The 22016-nt window shown below is 45.0% G+C and overlaps 1 protein-coding gene across 21 annotated transcripts in view; it reads right to left on the bottom strand.

Annotated features, from left to right (window-relative positions):
- USP54 (ubiquitin specific peptidase 54) overlaps nt 1-22016 on the bottom strand; it is a 250097-nt gene that overhangs the window by 145670 nt on the left and 82411 nt on the right. The window contains exon 1 of one of the 21 annotated variants that reach the window (XM_038409124.2): nt 21743-21869. The exons of the other annotated variants lie outside the window; for them this stretch is intronic. The gene's annotated coding sequence lies outside the window, so the exon portion shown is untranslated. Of the gene's footprint in view, nt 1-21742; nt 21870-22016 lie in introns of those variants that run through there. 21 annotated transcript variants of the gene reach the window in all.

A 22016-nucleotide genomic window follows, 5' to 3' on the forward strand; every position in this document is an offset into this window, starting at 1 on the left:
CAGGTGGCCCCTTACGCGGGAGATCACGTCCGACATGGCTTGGAAACGAGCCTCCAAAAGGAAGGTTCTGGCCCGTGGAGTTGAGGACTGCCCCTATAAACTCTATTTGTTGCGCTGGTATGAGGGTCGATTTCTTTTCGTTCGCTTACAAGCCCAGGTCGCAACAGGTGGAACACACCAAATTGAGGCTGTTCTGCACTTGGTCCCATGACCTGTCCTTGATGAGCCAATCATCGAGATAAGAATAGACCTGTACCACCCAATGTCTCAGGTAAGCAGCTACTAGGGTACAATTTACATACATTTAGTAAATAGCCTTTGGGGCCAAGGAGAGGAGTGAAGCTGGACCACCATAAAATGGAGGAACCATCTGTGTCCTTGGAAGATAGAAATATGAAAATAAGCATCTTTCAAGTCAAGAGCGGCATACCAGTCCCCTGGATCCAGGGAGGGGATGATGGAGGCCAGAGAAACCATGTGGAACTTCAACTTCTTGAGATACTTGTTGAGTCGCTGAAGGTCCAGAATGGGTCTTAGGCCTCCTTTTGGCTTCAGGATTAAGAAATAACGGGAGTAGAATCCTTTCACCCTCATCTCCCAAGGGACCTCCTCCACTGCCCCCAGTTTCAGGAGGTTGTCAACCTCCTCAACAAGGAGTTTCTGTCCCTGAAGAGGGGGAAGAGGGATAGGAGGGTGGGTGGCCGAGAATTGCAGGATGTAGCCCAGAGATACAATTTCTAGCACTCAACGGTCCGAGATGACTTGTGACCAGACCGAATGGTAGGGACAAAGATAATTGAGGAAAGGATGAGGCAAATCCGGGGAGTTGATTGGGGCATCGTTCTTCAGCGCACCCTCAAAACGCACGCTTCTGGGCCCCGTGATGTTTCACCAGGCCAGCTTGCGGGGTGAACAGGAGAAGAAAGGGAGGCGACGACTAAAACTCGTGTCCCTATCCCTTCTCCTTGTAGATCCTGGATCGAGGAGTGCATCTCCTGGGACAGACCTGTGGACTGAAGCCATGAACTGAACCTCGTGACCACTGCTGAGGCGACCACTCTGGCCGCTGAATCAGCCATGTGCTATGCCATTTGGAGGGAATACCAAGCTGCTGAAGTACCTCCTCAAAAAGGGCCCGAATTCTTGGATCGCATCTGGGGCATGGAATCCTTGAATTTATGGAGGAAATCCCATAAGTTGAAGATATATCTTCCCAAAAGAGCCTGGTGGTTCACGACCCTGAACTGAAGACTGGCAGTAGAATAAATTTTCCTTCCGAAAAGGTCCAGTCTCTTGGTCTCCTTATTCTTGGGGGTGGAATATTGCCCTTGTTTGTCTTTCTCGTTGGCTGCAGAAGCCAACAACAACCCTGGGGGCGGGTGAGTGTGTAAGTATTCAACCCTCATGGCTGGGACGAAGTACTTCTTTTCAGCCTGTTTGGAGATGGATGGGATTGAGGATGGGGTTTGCCAGGAGGCTTTGGCAATCTTTAGGACCCTTTTGTGCACCGAAAGTGTGACACATGCGGGGGTTGATGCAGAGAGCATATTAAGCAAAGTGTCTGATTGCTCCACCATCTCTTCCACCTCTAGGCCTATATGTTCATGGCCAACCTTTGGAGCAAGGGTTGGTGCTCCTTAAAATCATCCAGTGGGCTAGCGCAAGAAGACCCTGCCACAGCCTCATCTGGAGAGGATGAGGACGACTGGACCACGGGGTCAGGACCTCGGGCATCATCCCCCATGGGTCCTTTGCCCAGTGACATCTGGAGAGAGAGAAGTTTTCGAGCTTACACAGAGCTCTTCTTCTTTGAAAGCTTGTTTCTCTCACCAACAGAAGTTGGTCCAATAAAAGATATTGCCTCACCCACCTTGTGTCTCCAATATCCTGGGACCAACAAAGCATATCTTAATAATGACTGTCAGATCCAAACTGTGGGATGTTTATAGTTCCCAGTGACATGTTATTGAAGGATTGACTAGCACAGTTTGATCATTGAACTTTTTAAGTCCCAAGGACTTTTTATCTGGACCCTGCTCTATGATCCTTCCTGACCCTGCTCCTTCTTGCTGCCAAATTGCATCACAAAAAATTTACAAGGGATGTGGAATGTTCAGCCTCTTCTAATACTACTACTTCACTTCAAATAACCTAGTCAAGTGGTATGTACTTAACATCACATGGCACAATGACATGATGCCCCATCTTCTCTACACAATGCCGGGGGGAACAAGACACCTATTCTCATGGGTTGAAGAAAGTTCTTGTTGCAGGAAGGATGATATAGGAAGTAACAAAGCTTTAGCAATAACTGAATACCACCACCACTTACAAATCATTAAGAGGACTTATTTATTACAGCAGCCACTAGTATGCACCTCAGAGTACATTTAAAAAGACAGTCTGTCTCTGCCCCCAAAAGCTTTCAATCTGAATTGAGAGCAAATGAACAGCAGGGAGGAATTGGGGAAAGGAATGAGGAGGTTACAAAATAAGGTTACGCCATAGATGAAGTATGTCATGGATACATCTTGAAGACTTTGGTGGGTATTTCAGCATGCAGATATAGAATCCTGCAGCCAAGAACCATGTCAACTCGACAGCCACCAAAATAGTTCAGCCCATCTCATGACAACCCCCTTTTGTTTTTTGTATTCAACAAGCACTGGTCATCCATGCTCTGTAGCTATAAATAATTCTACAACAGAATCATGGGTGCACCCAATGTAAAAAAAAACAAAATAAAACAATGATAGAAGCAATCTGCATTATGTTGTCAACTCAAATAGTAACACCACAACAGGTTCCACTCAGATTTTGGTGACTCAAGCTTAGTTTTCATGTTTAGACAAACTTGTTTTAAAAAGGATCACTATTAAGTTAAGATGACAACACACTATTAGCAAGAATGAGGAAACTACATAGCTCCATTTATGTTCATTTCAGCTTTGTATGTGGACTTACAGCATTGTTGCAAAAGCCACCGTCAGCTCTAGAATGGACTAGAAATCCCTTGGCTTGGAGGTGGGCTGAAAGGGGGTGGAGAGCCTGAGAATGAAAAACTTTTGTTTTCTATAGAAACTGTGAGATAAGATCAGGTGTGCAAACTATCTGATGAGAAGCATGTGAGAGGAAAATATCTGACAAGCGTAAACTAGACTAGATATGTCTACATAAAATTAGTTCTACTGATGTAGCCCAAAATTCATTCTTCTGATGTAGCCTTGAACCAACACTTTGAAAATTCCTTCCACTTGCCCCCATTTGGGGGACCACCTCACACATGGTCAGCCTACAAGGCTGTCCATGTCTAGGCTGCTATCCCTCCCAGGGCTGGCTATATGGAGGAGAGTGAAAAGCGACATGGCCCAGCCAACCTGCAGCACAAGCGTTTCATCCCTTCCTGATGATTTCTCAATTTCTCTGGTTGCCTGTTTGGTGTCTTTGCCAGAAAGGCCCATCCAGACATACAGCACTGGAAGTTGCTGGAGCCAGCTACTTCAGTATCAGAAGGGGATTTTTCAAGTACGGTTGCAATCTTTCTAATTGCACAAAACCTAACACACTCGCCCCTTCCCCTAGGCCCCGCCCCTGCTCATTCCATCCCCCACCCTCCCTCACTCGCTCATTTTCACCAGGCTGAGACAGGGGACTGGGGTGCGGAAGGGGGTGAGGGCTTCGGGGGGCAGAAATGTGGGGTTCAAGATGCAGGAGGGGGCTCTGGGGTGGGCCAGGAATGAGGAGTTTAGGGTGCAAGAGGGGGCACGAGGGATTTGGAGTGTGGGAGGTGGCTCCAGGCTGAGACGGGGATTGCGGTGTGAGAAGGGTACAGGCTCTGGGGTGGGTCCAGAAATAAGGGGTGCAGGAAGGGGCTCTGGGCTGGGGCAAGGAGTTGGGGGGAGGGGGTGTGGGGTACAGGCTCCAGGAGGGAGTTTGGGTGTGGGAGGAGGTTCAGGGCTAGGGCTGGGGCAGAAGGTAGCACAGCATACAGGTTCCGGGAGGGAGTTTGGGTGCAGGAGGGGGCTCAGGGCTGCCAGAGGGGGTGCAGGCTCTGGGAGAGAGTTTGGGTAAGTGGCAAGGGGGTTGGGTGCAGGCAGCACTTACCTCGGCGGGGCTCCCTAGAAACTGTGACATGTCCCTCGGCTCCTAAGCGGAGGCGCAGACAGACAGCTCTGCATACTGCCTTTGCCCACAGGCGCAGCCCCCACAGCTCCCACTGGCCACAGTTCCCAACCAATGGGAGCAGAGCCAGCGCTCGGGACGGGGGCAGCACACGGAGCCCCCTGGCCACCCCTCTGTCTGGGACTCGAGGGACATGTCACTGCTTCCAGGACACGGAGCCAGGTAGGGAGCCTGCCAGCCCAACCAACTGGACTTTTAACGGCCCAGTCAGTAGTGCTGACTGGATCTGCCAAGGTCCCCTTTCGACTGGGCATTCCGTTCAAACACCAGACACCTGTCAACACTATTTCCAAACAATCTTGCTGCAGAGCCCCACGGGTAAGTAACAGCCCAGTAACAGTTAAACAATTCAATAAGCCAAACAAAAAATATCCCTTTTTGGTTGTTTATTTTCTTGGTTCTCTGAGCATTCATTAAAGCCTCCCTGCAGCTACTAGAAGTAAGTCATAGTGGCAGGCTGAGTCTTCAGGGGTGTGGTTTGATAGCCTGCTTTGATCGAGAGCCTGGTTTCCGACCCCTCTACTGCTCCCTCCAGCTCTACAGAGTCTTCTTCCCCTCTCCATCCCTATTTCCCTCCTCCTCCCACCAGCATAAATCAAGATCCCAACCCATATCCTCATCCTCCTCCGCCTCTTCTTCCTACTCCTTACTTCTGGTGCCATTTGTCTTAACCCTGGCCTTCCCTCCTTCCCAATCTTCCAAGGAACTGCAATCAGGAGTAAAACCACTGTCATGGATCAATGGACTTTCCCTGAGAAGAAGATATAAGCATAACTGTATATACACCAGAGCCTTTAAAAAAGGCAAGCCACTCTGTGATGAATCTCTAGAGTCCAAAAATGAGGAAATAACTTAAAAAATAGCTGACCAGCAGGGGGAACTGATGCAAGTCTCATAAATCCACTCTTCCCACAGTATCTTCTCCACCCAGATCAGAGGTGGGCAAACTATGGCGGGACCGTCCTGCCCAGCCCTTGAGCCCCCGGCCCCTCCCCTGCAGCCTCAGCTCGCTGTGCAGGCAGCGCTCTGGGCAGCGTGTCTGGCTCTGGCAGAGCAGCACGGTTGCCAGACACGCCGCTCTGAGCGGCATGGTAAGGGGGCCGGGGGGTTGGATAAGGAGCAGTGGGGCAGTCAGGGGACAGGAAGCAAGGGGCAGTTGGATGGGGTGGATGTTTGGGGGCAGGAGGGGGAGGCTGTCAGGGGACAGGGAACAGTGGGGGTTGGATAAGCGTGGGAGTCCGGGGGGGCCTGTCAGTGGTGTGGATAAGTGGTGTGGATAAGGGTCTGGGCAGTCAGAGGACAGGGAGCGGGGGGGGGGTTGGATGGGAGTGGAGTCCCGGGGAGGTGGTTGGGGCAGAGGTCCTGGGAGGGGGTGGTCAGGGGACAAGGAGCAAGGGGGTTGGATGGGTGGAGAGTTCTATGGGGGGCAGTCAGGAGGCAGGGACCAGGATGTTTGGGGAGGCACAGCCTTCCCTACCTGGCCCTCCATACAGTTTTGCAACCCCAATGTGGCCCTCGGGCCAAAAAGTTTGCCCACCCCTGGTGAAACTCAGTAGCCTTCTTCCCCCTTCCTAGGAAAGCACACTTCAGCTGCCTGGCCGGGTCAGGTGCTGCTGTCCCTTTCCCTTCCTATACCTACACAACATTTTTCAAGCTTTTCTTTGTAACCTTGTCCATCTGCCACTCACCCACGACTCTCATCACACACCTCTGCTGCATCATACCATCACTCTTCCTCTTTTCTCCCCATTCTTGCTACACTCACCTCTCTATTGTTCCCACCAGCTCTACCTGATCCTCTTCCCCCCTCCATCCCTATCTCCACCTCCTCCCATTAGCATAAACCAAGGTCACACATCTACACCTCTTCCTCCTCGTCACTTCTGGTGATATTTGCTGCAACTCCTCCCTCCATCCACATCCTCTCCACCTCTGGCACCCATCCGTACCACCATCCGTGCCTTTCAAGCCACCATTCCTAACCCTCTCTGCCCCATCCTTGACTCTTTTGCCCTCTCTCATGGCAAGATCTGCCTTGCCAATCCCTCACCCCCAACATCTGGTTTATCTGTTCCCACTCTTTGTAGCAGAGAGCCTCTAGTGAAAATCCCATGATGAGGCTGGTTTCCTCAATTACAAATTCATTCTCTCCTCTTTCAGTTCTGCCATCTTCCTATCTAAACAACTCTATTTCTCCAATTTAACCGAATCCCAGCACTTTGACCATATCACCCCTCTTATTACATCCCTCTACTGGCTTCCTGTTCTCTATTATATAAAACGTAAGTTACTTATCTTCGCTTTCAAGGCCCTTCGAAGCCTATCCCCACCAACTATCATTCCCTACTGAAATGTCGACTCCTGCTTCCATTTGACCCATGATGCCAGCCTCTGGTACCCACATTTTAAATTTTCAACCAAGCCCCTTCATGCCCTCTCTCGTGCAGCCTCTCATGCTTGGAAAAAGCTCCCTTGCAAACATCCTCAAAACTACCCCATTATTCTCCTGAAAAACACTCCTTTTCTCTGATGCCTATAAAAAACTTGACAACAGTTAGGCCGCTGATGTGATGAGACAATGGCCTATCATGCAGACCAACACAGTTTCCTTGTACTTCCCCCATCTGTCTTGTATCATCTATTGTCTCTTATCTTAGATTGTAAACTCTCTGGGGCAGAAACTGTCTTTTGGTTCTGTACAGTGCCTAAGACAATGGGGTCCTGGTCCAAACCAACAAAGAATACCATGCATTAGAGCAGTGGTCCCCAAACTTTTTCAATCATTCCCCCGCCCCCAACTTACCAGTCTTCAGCCCCCGGGAGTCAGGGCAGGGGGACCCACGCTCAGGGCAGGGCAGGGCAGGGCAGGGCAGGGGGAGCTGCCGGCACAGGTGCCGTCTTCTTCTGGAGCCTGGGGATGCTCAACCCCCACCCCAGGATCCGCCCCCACCTGCCCCCTTTTCCAAGCCCCCACCCCGCCTCTTCCAACTCCCACTCTGCCCCACCCTAGGCCCTGCCCCCAAACCCCCACTATGTCTCTTCCCACCCAGTTCCTCCCCCTCCCCCAGCACGCCCTGTAAAATCTGATTTTACTAAGCCAAATTTGGCCTTCAAATACTAAATAACTCAAGGAACAGCAGGTACTATATGGAGCAAAACTATATCTAACCATCTGTTTATGTATATCTACACTATACAATATGCCAGAGTGGGAACTGAATTGCCAAAATCCACATGTTTAGATAAAGTCGCAAACTGAAATCAATAGATCCTGATAAAAAAAAATCTCATCTTTTAAACCTGTAGAACTGGCTTCATCTTAGTGTTTATAAGGAATGCTCTCAGAAGTCAAAGTATGGGATGAAAGTCCAGAGGCATCTTTCTGTTTAGAAAAAGTATTTTAAAGGGGCACAACAGCACACAAATGAAAATGTGCATAATTAAAGTTAACAAAGAAGTGGCATTGTCTACCTATTAGTACAATGCAGAAGAAAATTCTTGTGAGCGTCTAGAGTCAAGCCAAAAAAAGGCAACACATTTTGGCAGTCACAATCCCAGTAACACTGAAAGAAAGAACGAACATCTTCTCATTTCACAGTCCTATCTTCTGAAGCCAGAAGGATCTACTACATAGATCTCATGCTGGTATTATTACAATTGTTGCTGGTTGGAGGGAGACTGATGAAATGCACACATATTACAATCACTGTACAAAGTAACCCAACTTCAAGTTTTAAGGGAGGAGGAAAGAACTAGAATAGCATGGAAGAGGACAATTCGCAGTTCCAAACAATAGGAAGCTGTTAAAACAAAAAACAAGGCCTTCCCCCATTACAGGAACACCTCATTGGAAAGGCAGTCCACCCACTGCCACCTACTAGGAATGCAAAGGCAAAGAAAAGCCAACCCCCAACTTTACAAACAATAAACTTTATCAGAAGCCATAAAAAAAAAATCTCTTTTCTAAACTACTAAGACTGGTTTGATGGATTGCTCTTCATCACAGCACATTCTTTACTAGGAAGGGTTTGCTGCAGTCAAGTATGACAAATGAGTTGGCTTGTTTCCTGAAAATTGTTTAATTAAACATGAAGGGCGTTTTCTCACAGGAGGGAGATGGTAACAGGATGTGACAACAACTACAGATAATCATTTAACAAACCAATACATACTGAAATCAAGAAGCATGCCCCTTATGAACCCTCTATTTAGAATTCCACAGTTGCAAGGCTAAATTTAAAAAAATGTTCCTTCACAAAACAATTATTCCGGAACAGATCCTGGTAAGATCATGTGTCTCTCAAAGCCCATGTCACTGGCTAGAAAAGATAATGCTGGCTATGAAGACAACTTCATACACAAAAGATAGGTTTCAGAGTAGCAGCTGTGTTAGTCTGTATTTACAAAAAGAAAAGGAGTACTTGTGGTAGAGCACAAGTCTTTACACAGGCTTTCCCTAGTACAAACTAATACCTGCTGTCCATCATATCTGAAATTCAAGTTAAACCAATAAAAACCACACAGCAGTTATAATTGGGAAAAGCAAATTCGACACATTCTGCTAAACAAGCCTCTCTGACTCAGTCTGAGCTGCCCACACTTTCTGCATCAGGTGGTTAATAGAGTTTGGCCTCACCTACCACCAAGAACCAAATTATTCAGACGTCAAACATGATTCCATTCCCAAACTATAGATACATGGCCAGATCCTCAACTGATGCAAATCAGCATAGCACAGCTCAATTTATAAACAGAAAGCTACACCAGGTTACCCAGGCAGAGGATCTGGCCCACAGGTATTCAATGGTAATCGTTGTAGTTTGTGTATAATACAAGAGAAAAAAAAATACAGGATATTTTTGCATTCCTCCAACATCCTTTTGTCATCAACCAAATTAGGACAGGAAAGCAACCACCAAACAGCTTTGGTGAAGTACTGCAGCCCTTGGGGCTACAGGAGCTGACAACAATGCTAACAATTATACAACCATCCACACAGCTACCTCAGACAGAAGTGAGGCAGACAAACACAGCAAGATGAAACAGTACAACAGAGCATTAAATGTTTCTCTCCGCCTCACTTTTTTGTTTAGATTTAAAGGCTTAACAGCCTAAGCAGCAAGGATATATGCAGACAAATTGACCATGACTCTTGCAATTAGCTTGATGCAGAAGCATGTATTTCCATACCACACAATTTAACAGTATAGGACAAAAACCTTCTATGGAAAATGACAGAAGTGGATGTGAACTAAGAGGTTTTATTTTACAGGTCAGGAATAAGGGAAGGTAGCTGCAGCTGCTCCACCTATATCCTCCATATTGCCATTCCTTGCCAAGTGACAGTCTTCAGCAAAAAGGTAAAACTATGCCATGACAGCCAATTTCACAACACAATATCCATGCTGAGGTTAGATGAACGGCCAAGATCATTTGTCTTAGGCTGTGTCTACATTTGACAGAGGATGACAAACAGCTTTCCACCAGCACTCCCTCAATGTTGAAGCTGTAAATGTAAAACACAGCTCCAAGCTATTACCATTTTTTTAAAAAATCTGTATCAGCCACCCAATCAGGTCTACACGACACAGTCTGTGATAATGCTCCTGCTAGTGGTGCTGCATTAATAAAATAGCCTAGAGTAGACAACTTTAGAATGAGACATTCTAAAATGCTGTGTTAAAATATATGTTGAACTCTGTTGATCCTGTCCATACAGTATGACAATTGTTTTCAACATTGGCTGAAGGGGATCTCTGGGGGAAATCTTGTTTTATTCCCAGAGTCAGATAACAGCTCACTTTTCTAAGGTAGACACAGCCTTAACACTTGACCTAGTCACACAATGAAAGTCTGCAGAACAGCAGTATTGCTTTTTCTACCTACATCGCACCCACTCTTGTACTAAAACCGTGTTACCTAACCATTTAAAGCCAAGTACTGAATTGCTTCCAGCTAAAACAGTGTGGCTTCTCCCTCCCTCACAACTCATTCAAAATATAGAAGTATATATAACATGGCTTTGCTAGCAATTTGGATAGGATTAAGCCATTTTTAAAGACTGCATTAAGATTTTTACTTAGTTTCATACTCTTAAAAAGTGGTCCTAACATATTTTGTTCCCATTTGACCCAACCAGATAAATACACAAATTTCATTTTAATATAGTTTTGATTTATAAAGTCAGCCCCATTTATCATATTTGAAGTAAAATGGATAGACTAAAATATAATTTTTTGTCTCTTATATAAAAAAAGAAGTACGCGCCTCCAAAGCACACTATCCTTCACTAGCACAAATCTTCCCTTCAGCAAATGCCTGCAAAGAGAGATGAGACTTCGGTCTGTGCAACCACTAGGGAAAGCAGATTTCAGTGTCTGGGGTCCCAACTGACCCCAATGTACATGGGGAAAGAAATGATCATCTCCAGGATCCAAGGCAGAGGGCTATTTATAGACCAAGGCAGATACCCTCAATAACACTCTGAAGCCAATACAAAACAGTTATAAATGCCAAAGAATTGTGTTTCTTGTTCCTAACACCACATACTGGACAGGCAAATGCACAGGCAGACGCACTGAAGAACCAGAGTGGTAAACAATGGTAGATTCAAAACACAGTATGTTTTAGTAACCTAGTCTATGCCTTTGTGGCTGCCACATTAACATGAGAAACTATCAGAAGCCTGCATCCCAAGAAAGAAAAAAATCATAGGCAGGAGTTGTAGACCAAGCTGGATGAGCAAGCATCTTACAGAGATGATTAAGAAAAAGCAGAAAGCATACAGGGAGTGGAAGATGGGAGGGATTAGCAAGGAAAACTACCTTACTGAGGTCAGAACATGCAGGAATAAAGTGAGAAAGGCCAAAAGCCACGTAGAGTTGGACTTTGCAAAGGGAATTAAAAGCAATAGTAAAAGGTTCTACAGCCATATAAATGAGCAAAAAACAAAGAAAGAAGAAGTGGGACCGCTTAACACTGAGAATGGAGTGGAGGTTAAGGATAATCTAGGCATGGCCCAATATCTAAATAAATACTTTGCCTCAGTCTTTAATGAGGCTAATGAAGATCTTAGGGATAATCTTCATCCAAGAATATTAAAGGAACTGGCACATGAAATTGCAAGCCCGTTAGCAAGAATTTTTAATCAATCAATCTGTACACTCAGGGGTTGTACCGTATAACTGGAGAATTGCTAACATAATTCCTATTTTTAAAAAAAGGTAAAAAAAGCGATCCGGGTAACTACAGGCCTGTTAGTTTGACATCTGTAGTATGCAAGGTCTTGGAAAAAAATTTGAAGGAGAAAGCAGTTAAGAACATTGAGGTTAATGGTAATTGGGACAAAATACAACATGGCTTTACAAAAGGTAGATCATGTCAAACCAACCTGATCTCCTTCTTTTAGAAAGTAACAGATTTTTTTAGACAAAGGAAATGCAGTGGATTCAATTTACCTCAATTTCAGTAAGGCATTTGATATGGTTCCACATGGAGAATTATTAGCTAAATTGGAAAAGATGGGGGTCAATATGAAAACTGAAAGGTGGATAAGGAACTAGTTAAAGAGGAGACTACAGCGGGTCACCTGAAAGGTGAACTGTCAGACTGGAAGGAGGTTACTAGTGGAGTTCCTTAGGGATCAGTTTTGGGACCAATCTTATTTAATCTTTTTATTACTGACCTTGGCACAAAAATCAGGAATGTGCTAATAAAGTCTGTGGATGACACGAAGCTGGGAGGTATTACCAATACAGAGAAGGACTTGAATATCATACAGGAAGATCTGGATGACCTTGTAAACTGGAGTAATAGTAATAGGATGAAATTTAATAGTGAAAAGTGCAAGGTCATGCATTTAGGGATTAATAACAAGAATTTCTGTTGTAAACTGGTGACACATTACTTGGAAGTAACAGAGGAGGAGAAGGACCTCGGAGTATCGGTTGATCACAGGATGACTATGAGCTGCCAATATGATATGGCCGTGAAAAAAGCTAATGTGGTCTTGGGATGCATCAGGCGAAGTATTTCCAGTAGAAATAAGGAGGTGTTAGTACCATTATACAAGGCACCAGTGAAACCTCATCTGGACTATTGTGTGCAGTTCTGGTCTCCCATGTTTCAGAAGGATGAATTCAAACTGGAATAGGTACAGAAAAGGTTCTACTAGGATGATCGAGGAATGGAAAACCTGTCTTATGAAAGGAGACTCAATGAGCTTGGCTTGTTTAACCTAACTAAAAGAAGGCTGAAAAGAGATATGATTGCTATCTATAAATATATCAGAGGGATAAATACCATGGAGAGAGAAGAATTATTTAAGCTCAGTACCAATGTGGACACAAGAACAAATGGATATAATTAGCAATCGGGAAGTTTAGACTTGAAATTAGACGAAGGTTTCTAATCATCAGAGGAGTGAAGCTCTGGAACAGCCTTCCAAGGGGAGCAGTGGGGGCAAAAGACATATCTGGCTTCAAGACTAAGCTTGATAAGTTTATGGAGGGGATGGTATGATGGAATAGCCTAATTTTGGAAATTAATTGATCTTTGACTATTATGGGTAAAGATGCCCGATGGCCTATGATGGGATGTTAGATGGGCTGGGATCTGAGTTACTACAGAGAATTCTTTCCTGGGTGTCTGGCTGGTGAGTCTTGCCCCACATGCTCAGGGTTTAGCTGATCGCCATATTTGGGATCGGGAAGGAATTTTCCCCCAGGGCAGATTGGAAGAGGCCCTGCGGGGTTTTCACCTTCCTCTGCAGCGTGGGCATGGGTTACTTGCTGGAGGATTCTCTGCACCTTGAAGCCTTTAAACCACGATTTGAGAATTTCAATAGCTCAGACGAAAGTTAGGGGTTTGTTACAGGAGTTGGTGGGTGAGATTCTGTGGCCTGCATTGTGCAGGTCAGACTAGACTATCATAATGGTCCCTTTTGACCTTAAAGTCTATGATTCTATGAGGAGGACAAAACCCAAAAGAACAGTTTGCAGATGCTTTGCCCGATAGAGATGGAAAAAGGCCTTCTTGGCTAGTGATGCCACTTGAGGTTAAAAAGCAATCAGAGAACCAAAACTACCAAACTAAACTTCTTCATCTAAGTTTGGACAAACCCTTTCAACTAGCAGCCTGTAGTGGTCAAAACTAAGTTTACAACAACCAATGGTTTTAATACAAATGGAAACAGAGCCTTATGCTGTTCTCCTCATCCATAATTCATTTCTATTCCAATAAAGGGGTTTACTTTTAAAAAATTGTTTGATCTGCAGACTGTTTGCCAGAGAAGAGGCTTCAGCATAGACACTCAAAAGCAGCAGCAATAACCCTTGAAAAGGTCACAGAATCATAGAAAATTAGGGTTGGAAGAGACCTCAGGAGGTCATCTAGTCCAACCACCTGCTCAAAGCAGGACCAACACCAACTAAATTGTCCCAGCCAGGGCTTTGTCAAGCTGGACCATAAAAACCTCTATGAATGGAGATTCCACCACCTCCCTACGTAACCAATTCCAGTACTTCATCAGCCTCCTAGTGAAATAGTTTTTCCCTAATATCCAACCTACACGTCCCACACTGCAACTTGAGACCATTGCTCCTTGTTCTGTTATGTGCCACCACTGAGAACAGCCTAGCGCCATCCTCTTTGGAACCCCCCTTCAGATAGTTGAAGGCTGCTTTCAAATCCCCCCTCACTCTTCTCTTCTGCAGACTAAGTAAGCCCAGTTCCCTCAGCCTCTCCTCATAAACCATGTGCCCCAGCTCCTTAATCATTTTCATTGCCCTCCGCTGGACTCTCTCCAATTGGTCCACATCCTTTCTGTACGGGGGCCCAAAACTAGATGCAATACTCCAGATGTGGCCACACCAATGCCAAATAGAGGGGAATAATGACTTCCCTCAATCTTCTGGCAACGTTCCTACTAATGCAACCCAACATGCCGTCAGCCTTCTTGACAACTGCTGCTTAGCCAGTTGGTCCCCAGCCTGTAGCAGTGCATGGGATTCCTCTGTCCTAAGTGAAGGACTCTACACTTGTCCTTGTTGAACCTCATCAGATTTCTTTTAGCCCAATCCTCCAATTTGTCTAGGTCACTCTGAACCATATCCCTACCCTCCAGCATATCTAGCTCTCCCCCAGTTTAGTGTCATCTGCGAACTTGCTGAGGGTGGAATCCATCCCATCATCCAGATCATTAGTGAAGATGAATGAAATTGGCCCCAGGACAGACCCCTGGGGCACTACGCTTGATACTGGCTGCAAACTAGACATTGAGCCGTTGATGACTACCCATTGAGAGGTCAGAAAGTTGTAATATAATATGAACACATGTTCTCAGATCCTAGTCCTGACAGAATATAACTGCTAGGGTAGTGATCGGATACATCTTTAAGAGGCAAAGCACAAAACTTGCAGTCCAGTAGGAGGGGAGAGTAATGGTAGCTGTAAGCCTGACCCTGGGCTGCTCAAGGGCCTGGAGAGGAATGTGGCATTAACAAAGGGCTTGTGTACACAGGGAAATCTTCCAGCAGAATTATACCATTCTAGTCATACAGATATAACAACCCAGGTAAACACTCTTATTTCAAAATAAGAGAATGTCCACACAGGGAATTATATGGGTATAACTTGAACAGTAATTCTGCTGATAAATTTCCCTGTGTAGACAAGCCCATAGACTGCCCGGTGGGCCTAAATTACAGTAGCCTCCACATGATGCTCTATAGGTGGCAGAATCTCTGCAGTACTACGTGCTGTGGCCCTGGCCCAGATACTATCGGCACTTGCAAGGGGGTCTTCTGATGGCAGTCTTATGACTGTCTGCTGCAGTGTCTGCACTCTGCACCAGGGGAAATCTCCCCCAGACAAACCTAGTGCTTTTAAGAACTCTTTATGCCACTCTGGCTCTTTTACCAGGCATAAGAGTAGCATAAAGGGCTTATGCCTCATCCAGAGATGACCCAAACCTGCCGATAGTCAGGGGGCAGAGTGAGGGCAGCAGCTTCAGCAGATATTACTGACCATGGTCAATTAGGGTGACCAGGTGTCCAGTTTTGGACTGGAACAAGTAGTCAAAAAGGAACTCTGGTAACTCCAGTCAGCACTGCTGACCCGGCCAGTAAAAGCCCAAACGGCAGTGCTGCGGGACTAAGGCAGGCTAGTCCCTACCTGTCCTGGGGCACCACGCTGCACCCCGGATGTGGCCAACAGATCCGGCTCCTAGATGGGGGGGGTCCACAGGGCTCTGCGTGCTGCCCAAGCACCTGCTCCGCACTCCTATTGGCTGGGAACCGGCCAATGGGAGCTGGGGGAGCGGTGCCTGTGGGCAAGTACACCATGTACCACGGAGCCTCCTGGCTGCCCTGCCTAGGAGCCGGACCTGCTGCCCGCTTCTGGGGCGCAGCATGGAGCCAGGACAGGCAGGCAGGCAGCCTACCTTAGTCCCACTGCACTGCTGACAGGGAGCTGCCCAAGGTAAGCCCACGCCGTGACCCCCTGTCCCAACCCTGAGCCCCCCCAAACCAGGAGCCCCCTCCTGTATCCCAAACCCCTCATCCTTAGCCCCACCCCAGAGCCCGCACCCCAACTCCCTGCCCCAGCCCGGAGCCCACTCCCAGAGTCCATGGGACCAAATGCACTGCATCCAAAGGTGTTAAAGGAGTTAGCGGATGTGATTGCAAAGCCATTGGCCATTATCTTTGAAAACTCATGGTGATTCGGGGAGGTCACGGATGTCTGGAAAAAGGCTAATGTAGTGCCCATCTTTAAAAAAGGGAAGGAGGAAGATCTGGGGAACTACAGGCCAGTCAGCCTCACCTCAATCCCTCGAAAAAGCATGGAGCAGGTCCTCAAGGAATCAATTCTGAAGCACTTAGAGGAGAGGAAAGTGATCAGGAACAGTCAGCATGGATTCACCAAGGGCAAGTCATGCCTGATTCATCTAATTGTCTTCTATGACGAGATAACTGGCTCTGTGGACGAAGGGAAAGCAGTGGACTTCTTGTTCCTTGACTGTAGCAAAGCTTTTGACACGGTCTCCCACAGTATTCTTGCCAGCAAGTTAAAGAACTATGGGCTGGATGAATGGTCTGTAAAGGTGGATAGAAAGCTGGCTAGATTGTCGGGCTCAACGGTAGTGATTAATGGCTCCATGTCCAGTTGGCAGCCGGTATCAAGCAGAGTGCCTCAAGGGTCGGTCCTGGGGCTGGTTTTGTTCAATATCTTCATTAATGATCTGGAAGATGGCGTGGGTTGCACCCTCAACAAGTTTGCAGATGACACTAAACTGGGAGGATTTTTAAGGTCAGGCTTGAGAAAGCCCTAGCTGGGATGTTTTAGTTGGGTCCTGCTTTGAGCAGGGGGTTAGACTAGATGACCCCGAGGTCCCTTCCAACCCTGATATTTTAGGATTCTATGCTTAGTAGAAGCGAAGCAGTGTATCTGGTAGGGGATAACACATAACCCCTCCCACGCATAACTTCTGGCCTCATCTCAGAAAACTTAACTCCATCAGCACTGTGCCAAGACGAAAGAAAGTTTCATAAACCATTTTTTCTACCCATGATTGATCATCTCATTTAAGACCTTTGTTTCTGTTTAACTACCGGTTTGCTTTTATATTAGTAAATTTAAGATAACATTAGAAAAGATAAATCAAGAAACCAAGGTTATAACAAATTTATTTGGGTTCAAATTAATCCTATGTTATTTTAAGCTTCCTGAACTAATTACTGCCTTATTTTTAGTCTTTGTCCTACAACTGAACCTTGGCACATTGAGAAACGTGCAGTCAGAATACACAGAATGCAGCTACGAGACCATACAAGTCTGGTTTGCAAATTGCATGACTGAAGGACCAGTGAAGCAACTCTATGATACAGATATACAAAGTTATATTTCTCTAATACACTGAGAAATCAACCCAAATTTAACTTCATTCTTAAGTGTTTCAGAAAGAAGTCTTTTGTCTAGAAATGCACTATCCCAAAGAAGGGAAGCTATACAATTTCATGCAAGTGTTGTTTCTCCTTCCTCCTTTGAAAGTCTTCTTTACAGTGATTTAACAAGAAACACAGGGAAAAAAAACAACAGCTTTATACCTGAAGGTACCAGCAAAAGCTGAACTGGATTTCTAGAATACATTGACTATTCCCATCTGCTGGCTAGCAGATGGATGAATATATAAAGCACAGTTTGCCATATCTATTAGATTTACTGTTTTATTTCACAGTGAGTTGCAGTTACACCAAAATATAAGCAAAGCTCCAAGTAATATATTTTCAACAGGGGTGGGAAAAAATGTATTTACAACAAAGCAGTTAAGAGGGTTCCCAAAGGAAAGTTTGGACAACTCACATTAATTTGTGACAACCCATATCTGTCCTGACAATAGGTGTTACAATGAAAAAAATACATGCACTTAGCAGTTAAAGACATTAACAGATAGAAGAGTAATTTACCAGATTTCACTTTGTAGCCTGATCCCAATATGTCCTGGATTCTTCACTTTTTCACCCCAGCCTAGAATCGTAAAGCATCTCACATCTCTACACTACAAAACTGCTTTTGACAGGAAACAGAATATGGTAAAATTCACCTATTAAACACTAGAGTCATGCAACATACACACAGACCAGTTTCCTCCAGGAGATGTGAGTGCCTCAGACAGAAAGCATGAGCATGTTTAACATATTTTAAAATGAAAATATCCTGCTGATCTCATAAAGCCTGCCAGACAATCACCCTGTATCCCCAAAGAGATTTCAAAATTAATGAAAGTTGGGTGGTTTAATGCAAATCCTACGTTGCGGAGGCCGATCAATATATGAGGAACACAGTGTATATGCCCAGTATAGAAAGTAATTCAGAAGACTAAGTTTAGACAATCATAAATGGCCACCACTGCATACTAATTGAGACTATAACATTACCCTCACAAATGGTCAAGGAAGCAGTTGTTAAAAAGGATTGCTTCACAGATACCAACTTGGGATGCATCAGGAGAGGTATTTCCAGTAGCGATAAGGAGGTTTTAGTACCGTTATACAAGGCACTGGTGAGACCTCACCTGGAATACTGTGTGCAGTTCTGGTCTCCCATGTTTAAGAAGGATGAATTCAAACTGGAACAGGTACAGAGAAGGGCTACTAGGATGATCCGAGGAATGGAAAACTTGTCTTATGAAAGGAGATTCAAGGAGTTTGGCTTGTTTAGCCTAACTAAAAGAAAGTTGAGGGGAGATATGATTGCTCTCTATAAATATATCAGAGGGATAAATACCGGAGAGGGAGAGGAATGATTTAAGCTCAGTACCAATGTGGACACAAGAACAAATGGATATAAACTGGTCATTGGGAAGTTTAGACTTGAAATTAGACGAAGGTTTCTAACCATCAGAGGAGTGAAGTTTTGGAATAGCCTTCCAAGGGAAGCAGTGGGGGCAAAAGATCTATCTGGCTTTAAGATTCAACTCGATAAGTTTATGGAGGAGATGGTATGATGGAACGCGATTTTGGTAATTAATTGATCTTTAAATAGTCATGGTAAATAGGCCTAATGGCCTGTGATGGGATGTTAAATGGGGTGGGATCTGAGTTACCCAGGAAAGAATTTTCTTTAGTATCTGGCTGGTGAATCTTGCCCATATGCTCAGGGTTTAGCTGATCGCCATATTTCGGGTCGGGAAGGAATTTTCCTCCAGGGCAGATTGGAAGAAGCCCTGGAGGTTTTTCGCCTTCCTCTGTAGCATGGGGCACGGGTCACTTGCTGAAGGATTCTCTGCTCCTTGAAGTCTTTAAACCACGATTTGAGGACTTCAATAGCTCAGACATAGGTGAGGTTTTTCACACGAATGGGTGGGTGAGATTCTGTGGCCTGCATTGTGCAGGAGGTCAGACTAGATGATCATAATGGTCCCTTCTGACCTTAGTATCTATGAATCTATAATTCTACAAGTAATGTAAAGATAATACATAATATGAACATAGGTAAACATATCTGCACTGCAAGTGGAGTAGCCACAGAACCCTGTTCTATAGATTTAGAGGGCTTGATTCTCCCGATAGAACTTGGGCATGATAGAGAGGGAAAGTTGACAAGCCGTGCCATAAATTTAGGCTCAAGAAGAAAACTAATTTATTCTGCTAATGTAATATTCCTGAGCGAACCTTAACTAGCAGGGAATCAGGTGTAGCGGAGCCTTGGCTTCACCATGCCCCTTTCCGTCAACCGGGACCAGGGTTGCAGAACAGGAGGTGGTGGAGACAAGTGGCAGAGCCCCCTCCTCTAGCTTTACCTGTTTGAGATTCCCCCTGAGCAGGGGGATTTCTCCAGCACCTATTCCAGCCATTTTAAGTTTGCTTTGTGCAAAACTAATTTTGCAGACCAGCGAATCCAGCATAGAGACTGTACAGAATGCTCAAAAAGACCTAAATACAGCAATATATTTAATAAAGTGATAAGTTAAGTGAACACCACAAGAAAGGTTAAGAATGGAATGTACACATCACCCTTCAAGTATAGTGTCTTATATGCTGGGGCTCAGAGCCTGGGCCACATGCTCTGTACTATTTCACCACTGGCCCAAAACACAGTGGACTTGGAGGATTTGGCCTGAGCCTGGGAGTGTTTGGGTCAGACAGATGTTTTATGGGTTTTTTATACCCCCACCCATCCTTCAGGTGCCAGCATAGAGAGAAATGATTTGGAGAAAGGGATGTGACCTGGACTCTCCTCCACGCAGGTATCTACTAGCTGCCATTGGCAAATGGGATGGGGAATAGCAGCCAGCCTAGCATAGACCAGCCAATGGATGAGGGGAGTGAGAAAGTCACCTCTACATCCCCGACCCCATCCTGTGCTGTGTGTTCCTTGCCCAGAACTGAGGAACTGGTTCTGCATTTTGAGTTATCTTGGTCTACCAAAATATAATACTTACATTACATGTAGCAACTTTTATCTAGGAGCAGAAGATCCTAAGTATGTTTCAGTCTCATGAGAGATCACACACCTCTAGGATCGAGTACAGTGTACATTTATTAGTGCTAACAACTAGTGTACAGATTAAAATTTAAAAGATTATGCACATTTTTATGAAAAATGCTGCAGAAAAAAGTCAATTTCCATATGCAAAGAATCAGTGTACAAAGCACTTTTTCTGATGCAGTAAAAGAGACCATCATCTTGTTCTGGATTTGTACAGTACCTATCACAATGGGGTCCTGATACGTGACTATGGTTCTGAGATGCTACCGTAACACAAAAACAAAAGTGTGTTACATGACAAGCAGGAAGTCTCCTCTCCCCTGCCTGGCTTCATGCCACCAGTAAATGGGTAGGGAAAAAGGCCACCCCTCCTGACAGGACCCTCTTGAAATCTAGAGGTATAAGCAAAGAAAAATCCATGGCAGTTTGGACTAACATTACTCTGCACATATTGTTGTTGTTTGGTTATCATAGATACTGGCACCAGCATGGTCACTTCTTCCATCCTTGGGTTGGGGCCTATGTTAAGGACACACTAAATCTAGCAATATTTCCCATTTGAAGTATAGGGAATGTCTCTGAAACCTGTTACTACCTAAAACTAGAATGACCTTTTAAAGGGCACCCATGTTCCTTAGAAGTTCACATTTTTTGTTTGTTTGTTGTTGAATATTATTTATCACTGATACAAAATAGTGGAAGGAAAAGTGAGTCAGCCGTGGTAAAAGTTTTTACTTCAATGTGAATAAAAATATAAACCATAGTAATGGTACCATACAGAGTTTCTTTCACCTTAATAACTTTGGTATCCAGTATGTTCTTAAGACAGTAGAGAAAATGGGAAGAAGAAGATAGTTATATTAGAGTAGTGCCCAGAGGCTCAAGTTGGGATTGGGGCCCCATTGTATCAGGCATTGCACAAAGAGAGACAAAGACACAGTCCCTGCCCCAAGAAACTTACAAATTTAAGGTTTCAGGTTACTATGCACACACACTTGCCTTCTCACTCTCTTCCTCACCTCTTGCAGTACCAGTAAGATATTAAAATCACAAAAAAAAAATACCATAAGATCTCTCCATAAGTCAAGCTTTTCTTACTTATTATTGATACTTGCTTGCATTAGTTAAATCATTTACAAGCTAGCAATGAAAGACTGAAGTTATCAGGTAGTCTCTGAGGACCAAAGATCCACTCAGATTTTAAATAACGATGGTGTTTGTCTCTCACACACACACACACACACACACACACACACTCTCTACCAGAATCAAATGCTACCACAGTGATTCTTTAAATGTAAGAAAACAGCCTGAATCCCTGAATAAACCACCTAGCTTGTTCACTGTTGCTGAAAGAGGAGGTCAATAATATTGTCCATGAAAGCTCATTAGGAAGCAACATGAAAAGTGTTTGCTAGCATGGGATGTTGGTAACAGAAGAATCTCCTCAATACTTCTATAGTCTGTCCATAATTCTCAACTTCTAATGAAGCTGTGTGTATCACCTTCAACCTGCAGTTCACTGCTTCAGATTTAAGAAGATTTAAGCAATAGTTCTATATTTGATACTCACAAACTGCCTCGAGCTCCGTCAGTTTCCTCCTCCTCCCAACTGGAAGCCAGTGTTAAGGAAAATATTCCCTCCTCTGCATCCGTCTCTCTCAGGCTAGTCTAGTAGAAGGATGACATCATCGCTTCAGGCATGCACCTGATTCTCAGGAAACTGCCCCTCCTCCAACAGACAGGTCATTGTTTTTTTTAAAGTGACAGAGACTGCCCTTCCCAGTACGTTCCCAGCACTGCAGAATGTGCTCCCCCTAATCATTCTATTTCTGTGTTTTCCCCCC

Source organism: Dermochelys coriacea, chromosome 7, assembly GCF_009764565.3.
Source record: "Dermochelys coriacea isolate rDerCor1 chromosome 7, rDerCor1.pri.v4, whole genome shotgun sequence".
NCBI lineage: Eukaryota > Metazoa > Chordata > Testudines > Dermochelyidae > Dermochelys > Dermochelys coriacea.